Source organism: Rhipicephalus microplus, chromosome X, assembly GCF_043290135.1.
Source record: "Rhipicephalus microplus isolate Deutch F79 chromosome X, USDA_Rmic, whole genome shotgun sequence".
NCBI lineage: Eukaryota > Metazoa > Arthropoda > Arachnida > Ixodida > Ixodidae > Rhipicephalus > Rhipicephalus microplus.
In genome coordinates, this window is record NC_134710.1 from 196,669,962 (window position 1) to 196,682,130 (window position 12,169).

Consider the following 12,169-nt stretch of genomic DNA (forward strand, 5'->3'; position numbering starts at 1 on the left):
ATGTGAATGGCAACGACGACGTCATTCTGATAAAGAAGAGTGAGGGGGAGATGAAAAACAAACAAGTTTGGAGAGAGATCGTTCTTGGTTTAGTTACTTTTAATATATATATATATATATATATATATATATATATATATATATATATATATATATACCTTCTGATATCAGTAGCAGCAGAGTAAACACTGGAAGAGATGAGATGGAAGTGCACTATATTGAGCACTGGAAAGGAACAAAATTGTAGGACACCATACGTAATATGCGCTTCTTTCACGTTGCTTACTCATCTCACACAACCAAGCCGCATCGGGGCTAGCGTCTCACGAGATATCGAGATATGTGTCCCGATGTGACAATAATTCGCAGTACCGGCACAGTCATCTCAAGTGGGCCCTTAGACGAAACTCTTGGGAGTGACCACCACACCATCGCAGCCGTCCTTCCTCTTGCCAGTTCGCACCGGCCTGAAACGTTCATATAACCAACTGGGATAAATTTCGACGGCTACGGGTGCCAGTTCAGAAGTGTATGGCTACAACGACTGGCTCACGGCCCTTGTGATTGACCTCGATGCCACCACGCAGTCGACCACCACTGCGCCTATCAATCCTGACATCGACTGGCACCTGTTCCACTTGTGGGATGCTAGAAGCGGACTAAAAAGCGTTGGAAGCGTCAGCGCCTAACTTGTAAACTGAAACTTCGGATTGCGCGTATCACGCGACAAATCAAGGAATACGCCCAGACTCTCACAAGAAACAACTAGAGAGGATTTTGTATTCGTCTTGCCGGCACCCTGAGTACTGCTAAAACATAGAACATTCTCCGAGCACTTATAGACCCATCAGGCACAAACGTGCAGACTCAAAAGCGGTTGCATGGCCTCACTCATTCGTGTAGACACTCTCCTGGCTGTCTCCTGCAGAATTTAAAAGCACGTTATATCCCTTCTGGAGCGCGTCCCCAGTATTACTCATACCCATACGACACAGATTCGTACAGTGCCATAGATGTCGAAGTAACAATTCAAGAGGCTCAATATGTGCTAGAAGATATCCGCAAGAATTCAGCGCCGGGTACTGACCACATCCTTTACACGACACTCCGAAATCTCAACGACGCAGATCTTACGCACCTGGTGGACACGTTTAACGAGAATTTCTAGAACGGCACGCTACCCCAAACATGGTGACATGCGGACATTTCTCTCCTCTCAAAATCGGGGAAACCCATCTCCGTCGAAAATTTGCGACCGCTTTTCCTTACGTCATGTATAGGCAACCTCATGGAACATGTTGTCCTGCGGCGCTTGCAGTCATTTCTAGAGAGCCAGTCTTTTATCGCATAATCAGTTGGGCTTTCGCTCACACTAATCCACGCAAGATGTGTTGCTCCAGTGGAAAGAGCAGGTCTTGGGTCCATCGTGGGGTATCCAAACCCACGCTTTGCTTGCGCTGGACCTTAAGTGGGCCTTTGACAATGTGGAGCACGACGTCATTCTCAGCAACTTCGCCGAATTACGCTGCGGCGTTCGCGTTGTAACTATAGGTAAAAGCCTTTTTTCGTGATCGTACCACAACAATTAGTATAGGCCCACATCCCTCGAGTATCATCCACCTCCCAGGCAGAGGCACCCCTCAAGGAGCTGTGATTTCACTAGCATTATATAATATCGCTATGTCAGGTCTCCTTAAACAACTTGACCGAATTTAGGACCTGCACCATGCCATCTATGCCAACAATATTACGTTGTGTACGTTTCGGGGTTCCGACGGCAAAATTCAAGACCAGCTTCAACAAGCGGTAGAGGTCGTGTCAGACGATGCTCGACGGGGTGGCCTCACTTTTTCTTTAAACAAGTCTGAGCTCCTTGTCTTTCGCGGCCACCGTAAAAATTCCCTACCCCACATCAATGTACTCGTCGAAGGAACACCTATCCCACAGGTAGAGCGAGCACACATTCTTGGACTTCCCGTTGAAGCAGATGGCAGGGCACGACGCACCACCTCCATATTCTCCCGCCAGACGGAGCAGATCATCGCCATGTTCCGACGCGTAAGTAGTATACGTTCGGGACTTGGGGAGCGGGATATGTTTCGGCTAGTGGCAGCGTGTATTATAAGCCACTTCAGATATCACTTTCCATTTCACCGGCTAATACAAGCACATAAAGAACGGGTGGACACACTCACCCATAAGGCCATCAAGGTCGCTCTGGGCGTTCCGCAAATATACTTCAACGCTGCGCCTTTTGTCACTAGGAGTGCACAATACCCCCAACGAAGTACTAGAGGTCCAGTGGATTAGTCAGAGCCAACGTCTTCTTCTCACACCAATGAGTAGACACGTACTCCACCACCTGGGTCATCCAGTCCCCCCTGAACCTCCGGAAATGCAGAGTATTTCCGTGCCACTCGAAATAGCTCGAGTGCTTCGCGTACATCCTCTGCCACGCAAAGTGCAGCCTGAGCCTAATATTGGTCGCTGGCGGGCACAGGTGAGATACCTGAATCGCACTCTCAGTGGCGTTGATGAGAATAGGGTCTACTACACAGACGTGGCTTGCACGACAAACGGACACACAGAGGTGGTATTTAACGGAACTCATATGAGATCGTAAGTGCTGCCTAAATCTCTTCCCTGTCTTCAGCCACCGATTCGGGCGAGATCCTGGTGGTTACCTTGGCAATTTAACACAAATTTTGCCTCCCCGCGGAAACATACGACATACTAACCAATTCGCAAGTGGCATGTCGGGCTTTTCTAACAGGTCGCTGCATTCCCAAAAGGCCCCATTCTATTTTCTTACGCACATCCAAAGTTGCTTCACACAACAGCCACATCATAAACCTGCTCTGGACTCCTGGTCATGTCTCACTGTCGGGTAATAAACGCGCTCATGCGGCTGCTCGAGGACTCACCCTCCGAGTGGCCCCGAGCAGTGAGGCGGCCAACACAGAGCCAGGTTCCTCACTTCTGACATATCACGAAGTCACACAATATTACATACGCCAACGACAGCAATGCCACCTCCCACCAGATTCTTCCTTCACACGCGAGGAGGCTGTCGCACTTTGCCAACTGCAGACCCGATTTTTTCCGAAACTCCACTTCGTGAATAAAATATACCCAACTCGTTATATTGATGCCTGTCCAGGGTGGGGCGCTATCGCCACAACTTTTCACGTTACCATAGAATGCTCCGCCACTTACTTCCCTCCCCTCCCTCCAATCCTTCGGTCCAGCTGTGACACAGAGCAATGGGAAGGCACCCTTCGCGATGGCGCCCCCGAGGTCTGCCGGGCCCTCATTCTCAGAGCCTGGACTGTCGCAGAGGTTACCATAGGAGTCCTGGAATAGGTACCGTCCCCATTTTCTTTGAATTTTCATAATAAAATGCGTCATCATTATCAGCAGCGTAAAAGTATCTGGAGACAGAGCAGCAACTACAGCCATTGAACAATCTTCTGCAAGATCGTGTGGCCATGATTCTGCCATAGCCGGACTTGACTCTCCCCTCCACTCTCCCATTACGGCCTTTGTAATGAAAGATGTTGCGGCCTACCGCCGCAGCTTTGTGGTATCATAATGTCTTCGCGATTATTCGGTTACTGCATGAACCAACCGTAATCTTTCTCGAACGCTCTCGTGTTTTCCACGAAATTATTCCAATGAAGTAAAACGCGTACAATCAAACCACTCAAAGAAGAACCAAAATAAATGTTATGGTTAAAGCATTGCTTTATGCTTCTCGGCGCAGTTTCATACTGCTATCTCGCTGGCTTAATATTGTGTTGAAGTAATTTATATTTTGTTGACTCCATTGCATTTTAATGCAATTTCGCACTTTCACGCCCCTGCACGTGCTGTGTAGCTAGACTGTTCAGCATGGCATGAGGGAGTTGCATGCTTCGGTCTACATTGCCGGACACCCCCTTGTTTATTAAACAGGTATAAGCAGTCTCCCCGTCCGACACCCAGCTTTCCTGGGGTTCAACAGTTGAAGCCTGTTTCTAACGCCTTATAGAAGGCGGTAGGAACAGGCTCGTGGTGATTTGGTTCACCATGGCTGCGGTTCGGCCTGCCTACTTGCACATTTGGCTTGCAGTCAGCAATATAGACGTTGATAGCAATGTACGGAAGTAACGGAAGCACCGGCTATCGTACGGTCCGTGCCACCTTATGGCGCGTGCACTGATGTGCATGCGAGAAATAATAATGAGAGGACCGTATGACAGCGAACATATTTTATAACTAGGCTTGTCGCCATTCCGCGAGCATAAAACCCCCATCGTACGTATAGGCTACAGTTTTTGGGCAAAACCCACAAGTCGATCACCGATGGTTCATTAATGACTACGTGCATGCGTGGTGTGCGCGTGTGGCGTGCTTGTTACAATTAATACCATGCCGTCTCCTAAAACAATGGAGTGTAGTTTCGATTAAGCAAGTACTCTAATGGATAAGGTACGTACGCGAAATTTGCATGGTTATATCTGTTTTCTGCGCCAGCCTGGAGATTGTCGCAGACTTATGTTTGTCCGTATCGATGCACTAGGGAAGCCCTTAATAGATTTATAGACGCTGCATACAATCACTGGTACTCTGCAATAGACTAAAACAATATGGCTGCGAAATTGAAAGGACGCGCATGCGCACTTTCCAAGTCAGATGGCACGGCGATGCAGTTTTATCGGATTGTGGTCATCACTCACTCGTCTCGACGTATTTTGTCAACGGGTGTTCATGTTATGAAGTGTGAATTTTTTGAAGACGATAGTCTTTCTTGAGGACCTTCGACGTAAAAATTTTGGTTTGTCTGTCTGTCTGTTTGTCTACTCTCAAAGGAACCAGGTACTTGAAACAGCCGACCCCATCTGCAGCGCCCACCAATGTTGCTCAAGATTTAGCGTTCATACTTGTACACTTTTCAATTATTAAACAATTATTGCGCAAGTCTGGGGCACCATAACGACACGTATGTATTCTGCATATGCATCTTTTACTAGAAAGACATACATAAGTAATTTTCAGGACCGTAGCGCTTATCAGGCTGCGCTGACCATGCAATGCTTTCATGAAAAGGTGAGTGTTCCCAACGCTTTGCTAAGACGCGATGTTGGTGGCACCTGCCCGTCGCCTTGCGTTCTACATCTTATTACCTCTGAGACGGGCGCGCACACCAGTCTCAGAGCTACGTGCTTCGTTTTCCAAGAACACTGCCAGATGGCGCTCATGTCTCACATGTGACGTGACTTGATGCGCTTGTTCACTTCCACTGCACACTCGAGGTACTCTAACGCAGCACTTCCAAAATACCACTCTCCGATTTTCTTGCGCAGAACATTAAATAATTTGTTCGCTCTCTCCACACGCAAGACTATCGTCTTTCGACGATATTTCCAGATTACATGCAGATATGGGGCCAAGTTTTCCTGGGTTGTTTCCTAGAGGTGTTTGATTTTTTTACTTTTTTTTTACTCATCGGTGTTGTTTTAGAGCTCCTCTTACACAACGCCCAACAGGCCTGTAAAGAACCTGGCCCCGCCGCGGTGGTCTAGTGGCTAAGGTACTCGGCTGCTGACCCGCAGGTCGCCGGTTCGGATCACTGCTGCAGCGGCTGCATTTCCGATGGAGGCGGAAATGTTGTAGGCCCGTGTGCTCAGATTTGGGTGCACGTTTAAGGGCCACTCACCAAGCTCCTAAAATACAAAAAAGAGCGCAATATTCTTTCCTGATATTTGTCGTCCTTCTTGGCGCACTACTGTGACGTCGACAGTAGTTCCCGTGACGTCTACAGCGTACATGCTCTCGATTCGTTAATGTGCGCAAAATATCACATGTGATTTGTCCCCTGCACTGCTTTGCCATGCCGCCGCCCATCCGTTTTTCTTTGTCTCGCATGAACATCGTGCACAATCCACCGATCAAACTTCATTTTTTTTGTGTTTACAACTTCACAAGCGGCGATAACAGCATCCAAGGAGCGCGAAATTCTGATAGGCTGTAGCGCATAGTGCTGATATTGTTCACGTGCATTCAAGAACTAAAGAGCGAGGAGGACGCATCGTGTGTGCGAAGGAGAGGGGGAAATCATCCCCTCATCTTTAAACGTGGGGTCCTAAGTGGCCCTTTAAAGAACCACAGGTGATCGAAATTTCCGAAGTTCTCAACTACGGCGTCTCTCATAAATATGGTGGTTTTGGGATGTTAAACGCCACATGTCAATCAATCTGTAAGCAACTTCAAGTAAGTGCATACGCTCGCGGACAGCTGTTTTTGTACTGCCCATTTAGGGCCAGGGCGGCATGAGACTGCATGGTTGCAGTGTTTTTCTCAGTGCCGCAAAGGGCATAGTCTGATGCCCACAAAGGCGTGCCTGATGTTATTATTATTATTATTTTAAGACGTCTTTGGAAATAAGGCTAGCTGGGTGAGTTACTAATATGTTCTTGAAGCATGTAGTGGAAAATATTAACGCTTGCTCATCTGTCCGCACATTTTTTAACCATATGGTGTCTTGCCTTCATGTTATTTGAAAAAGAATTTGTCAATTGAAGTCTAGAGCTGTGTTCTGTGCCACACTTTTCTTCAAGTCCTTCGCGCTAGCAATCACCTATCCAACTATCCCAACTTTTTCTGTTAAAAGGTTTGCTTCGGCGCTCGCAAGATCACGAATTAATTTTTGATGTTTTATAGTGAGCCGCTTGCTGGTACAGCGCACTATTCATCAAAGACGGATAAGCAACGAACGTTCATGCTGTAAGAGAAGCTAACCGAAACACATGCCTCCGCCAACTTCACATGAGACCACTTCCAATCGGATAGAAACAGACGGCACGCAGTGCTCTCCGTCCAGCTTTCGTGTCTTCTCCTGCCCGCCGTCTTCTTATCCAACAGTTATTTCTTAAGAACGAAAGAAAGAAAGAGAGAAATAATGAGATAGAGAGGAAGAAAGAAAGAAATAAAGAAAGAAAGAGAGAAAGAAAGAATTAAGTGACGTTACCGCATTGTAATATGCGTTTCGAGTTTGTTTTCATCAGTTCGGTACTTCTAGTGGGGGCTGCTATAGACGAGAGCTCGCCTATCTCGCACCCAGGCGCCTTCAGTGGTATACTTTCGCTCCCAGAGACGCCATAATTTGTTTTGAACTGCCAAGGCGTGCTTCGCTAGCACGGCAAGAAGTGGCTCTGGGACTTTAAAGTGTAAAAAAGGCGCCTGTTCACGCTGCGCCAGCTTATAAAAAGTCATCTGGGTACCACTGCGCCGTCTTAGGATGCAAAAACAACCAGTGCAAGAGTAAGATATTACTCAGCACTGTCTGTGAAGATCCCAACATGGTGCGGCAATCGTACCGGTGCGGTGTTTTCCGACTGCACAGATTTCCATCCGCAACAAAAAACGCTGAGCTCCGCCGCCAGTTGACATAAACGCAATTGGTGGTAAAAGGTTATTTGTGGGGTTTAACGTCCCAAAACCACGCTATAATTATGAGAGACGCCGTAGTGGAGGGCTCCGGAAATTTCGACCACCTGGTGTTCTTTAACGTGCACCCAAATCTGAGCACACGGGCCTACAACATTTCCGCCTCCATCGGAAATGCAGCCACCGCAGCCGGGATTCGATCCCGCGACCTGCGGGTCAGCAGCCGAGTACCTTAGCCACTAGACCACCGCGGCGGGGCATTGGGGGAAAAAGTTACGAGTTCAGTTAAAGTGTACGAGTAAATATAATTATTGCGTTTACTCAAGTGCGACGCCAGCTGTTCCGCTTTACAGCAGTGATTTGCTTCCACTATGCCTGTATAGTAGGCGGCACCAAATCATTGCCGTACTCTTTCGCCAGCTGCATGCCAGTAATAGTACATATTACGACTCGCGCGTGGTTGCAAGCACCCCGCACGTATAAAACTATAACGGTGTACTATAGCAATGCATTGAGACGCAAAAAGTATAGCTTTCGACTCAGTAGAACTGCGGCATGCCTTGACTCACTAGGCGAATTTGTGCTTTCAGTCGGCGTCCGTGTTTTAAAATCTTGTTCTGTTTGGTACTTTCGCACCGCGTGTTTGTTCTGAGAGCCCGGCATGAGTGGCAAATTATAAACACATGCAGTGAATGAGCGCAAGTTGGAGAGAGTCTAGCGCTACGTTGACGCTGACTTACAGCACCGATTCTGCCTCGCCACAGCCGAGGAACGCCGCAGGGCGATTGAGTCGAAAACAACGCTTTCCGATGTTCGCGTTTCTTTTTGAACAGCAATAGTACGTACTTAATGAAGTTGCTTCCGTAGTCTGCAATGCACGTGCTCTAGACATTCCGGACTGTCGAGGAAGGTCTCCTCGTCATTTCACACGAAATCAGCACATAATTCCAGGAGAGGAAGAGAGCGAAACATGCTTGTCGCCAGACTCGGGTTGTTCAGTTTCGCGTTTGACTTGCGGAGCGTCTGCTCGCGTGGCAGTGCATGGGTGTTGCTTCACCGTGCTTGCAACAGGTGGCACGACGCGCTTTTCAATATGGCAGGACGCTCTGAGCTCGAAGTGTTCTGGTGTATTGTTCAGGACGGTCAAAAGTCCACATAAAAAGGTACAAGTTAAGCGTGAGCAAAGGGGAAACAGAAGACCGTGCATAATGCAGTCACATTCCCAAACAAGTTGAAACTCGCTATCACCGAACCGTTTGGCACAACTGAGAAGATTGCGAAAAGTGACGTGTATATGCATCGTTTATAAGGCTGCTTAAACATCCGCATCAGACCTTCGGCCGGACAGTGAGAAAAGTGCGACACACAGCGCTTGCAGGGTCCGCATGTGCTTTTGCTCACTCTTGTTTGCCTGCAAAATCAGTAAAAGGCTAGAAGTTGTCACATGCGGTGTGGCGCGCATTTAAGCTGATTTAAACAATTGCACGCCACCCGAATAAGACTACTATATTTTTTTCTTTGACGTTTTTGCCTCACCTGCAAGTCAGCCTCCTGAAGGTCGCAGGATCAAATGCTGGCCACGGCAGCTGCATTTTAGTTTAATCGAAATGCGAGAACGGCGTGCTTTGGTTTAGGTGCAAGTTTAATAACCACATGTTGTCAAAATTTTTAGAGCATTCTACAACGGCATTTCTCATAATCATATCGTAACTTTGGCACGCGAAATACCAACACTTATGAGTACTTTTTTCAAGTGTTTTCCTTAAATGAGAAGCATTTGCTTAACTAATCAAGACAAGCACATGGCAAATGAATGGCGCGAAAATTAGGGCAGACGCGCACGCATAGTACTTTGAGGCTTCCATGCCACATTCGTCGGATTGTGTGTGTGTGCGTGAGAGCGCCACAAACACACGTGCCATGAATGCACCTGTCAGCGTCAGCCTTCCACGTCCCAGAGCTGTAGTTAACGCGGCGTACTATATGTACAGGTCCACAAACTCACTCATGAGCTGACTCACTAAGACTCATTCAGACTCAGATCGGGCAAGGAGTCTGTGTCTGAGTGCGTCCACGAGGGCACTATTCTGGTGAGTGAGTCTGGGTCAGCTTGATTGAGAAAAGCTTTTAGGCCCGAGTCTGAGAGGCTCCCGGTTGAGGTAAACTTTGGGAGTGTGTGTCCGAGTGAATCATAAGCTCAAAATATGCCTCTTAAGTGTGTATGAGCGAGCTCTACACTTTTTTGCAGACCTATATGCTGTACTTCAGCGTTACTGCCAGCCTTTATGTCAGCCCACATTTAAACTCACGTCTACTCACACAACACTTCAGCGCTCTATTGTCATGCATTAGCGTCGTGCACTAGCGCCCATACACTAGCTCAATATTTATTGATGAGAGACGTGAGTTACGAAGGTAGGGAGAGGGGGAATGGTCTTGTTTTTTGCACGCAAGCTGTCGCGAAAGTTTTGCATGAAATATCATGGGTCAACAGTCTCTTTCAACTAAATAATGACGTTACTGGATTGGAGCCATTGATAACTCGTATATGAAAATGCACGAGATCAAACGATGCCAAGCAGAGGATCAGCAGGCCAAAGCAAACTGTAGCTTAGGCCGACCTTTTTGTCAATAAATCTTTTCTGTGCGAGATATTGGCTTTGAAGAGCATTGACACTATGGTCGAAAAAGCTAATAGGTCGCGCTAGCTGACTCGTAGTTCGGCTCACTCTGACTTACACAGACTCATATCGAGCCATGAGTTTGTGTCTGAGTGAGTCCGAGTATGTCGTAGGTAAGATTGAGACCGAGTACTGCTCAGAAAAAAATTTAGTAAGCTTGAGTCCGAGTGAATTCAGGCGATACATTTTCTTCGGTGAGCCTGAAGGGCAAAATGTATTTCATGAGCGAGTTTGAGGGAGATTCACAATTTTTGCCAACCTGAGACTCCGATCAAGCCGTCAGTATAAATCTGAGTAAGTTTGAATGTGTAATATTTTGGTGAGTTCGAGTCCGAGTACTGTTGAGAAAAATTTTAGTGAGTCCGATATTGAGACGTTTTGGTCGAGGAAACTTTTTGGTAAGTCTGCGTTCGTGTCAGTCCGAAAGGCAAATTATATTTCATGAGTGAGTTTGAGTGAGATCCACAATTTTTGCCGACCCATGAGTACACGTCATTACAAACGGCTCAACTACACAGATAGCGTTCGCTGACGCAATGCTTCGGTACAGGAAGTTCTGCTCCGAATAAACAAACACTTTGTGTACGACGTCCACTGTCCCATCCAGCGGTTGCCTGGCTGTAGATGATTAACGAAGAGGAGTGTTTGCCTGCTGTGATCGAGAAGATGGTACCAGTCGGCATCTAATCTATTGTCGTCAGATGCTAATAGCAGCATACCTTTGGCTTGTGAATCACTTGATGCAACCATCAGACCCGGCAGCAAGGCCGCAAAATGTACTGACGCAAGGAGGTGCGTTAAGCGGTATAGCTGCGGGAAACGTTTCTTGGACACTTTCTAGGTCGTTAGAGTGACTGCATTAACTCGGCTTTCTCGGCGAACATGCGTGTGTCATATAGCTCCTGGCTATGGTACACACATGTGACGCAGAACGCATGTGCTTTTGCTCGTTCTTATCTCCTAAATTTGCACTGCTGTCTTAGAAATCGTGTGCAGCTAATTAGTCCGCAAGTACCTCCTAAGGAATGTCTCTTGACAGCAAATAAACATTGAATATATAGCCACCTAATGTACTAATGCGACCTAGAATATCTTGTCTTTCTTCGATCTAGAACCCACTTGGATCATATCTTAGAGTGCTTGTATACAGAAGAACAGCCCACGTTTTTGGACAGTTTTTCTTCATTTACGGTATGGCGTAAGGTGTTGGTACTTAACGTGTACGCATAATTTCCTAGTTCGATGAAATTCACTATTTTCTCCGATGCGTCAAAAGTGCGTCACGTTAACGAGAGTCAGTAGAGCAGAGTGGGCAGAAAAGAAAAATGCTTATCAAAGTTAGATAAGACTTGGTTGATGCCGGTACATTACCTCAATAAAAAAGTGACACACCTTATGATGATGCAAAAGTGAAAATTATGTTTAATAAAAAATGTCTTCGTTATTTACGAACTAGTTCCTCGTGAAGGCATTTATATACTGTAAGAGCATCTCAATGAGACTAGTTGATTGTTGGCGAAAAAAAGGTCGGATATTGCCTTTTCGTTCATCTACAAAGTTAGCTTAGATGGAGGCTTCTGCGTGCAGTATTCCTCCATAATGATTTCGTCAGAAAAAGCGCCGAGTTCACGAGTTATCGTGTGGCCTGCCATGACTCGGCTAGAACACAAGGGTGCATAAAGGAAGTTTTGTCTTTGTTGGCTTCTCTGCAGGCCATCTTACTCCTTTGAACGAACAAGGGACATTTCTGTCCAGCAATACAGGTTTATTTATTCATCCTATTTTTAATGCGTGAAGCATGTTACTAAATGCTAAGATAATTTCCATTTCCCTCCACTACAGCGCCTCTCATCGTCATGCCGTCGTTTCGGGACGTTAAACCCCAACAATTATTATGAATGCCAAGATGAACAAGAGCTTTGTTTCTTTACGGAAAGTTCACAAGACGATTTCAGTTACTTTACTGCGCCTAACGAACCAATTCTTCGTAACTCGAAGGAACAGCCGACTCTGTAACGGTTCCGGTGCTCGACTGCTGACCCGAGGGTCACGAGTTCGAT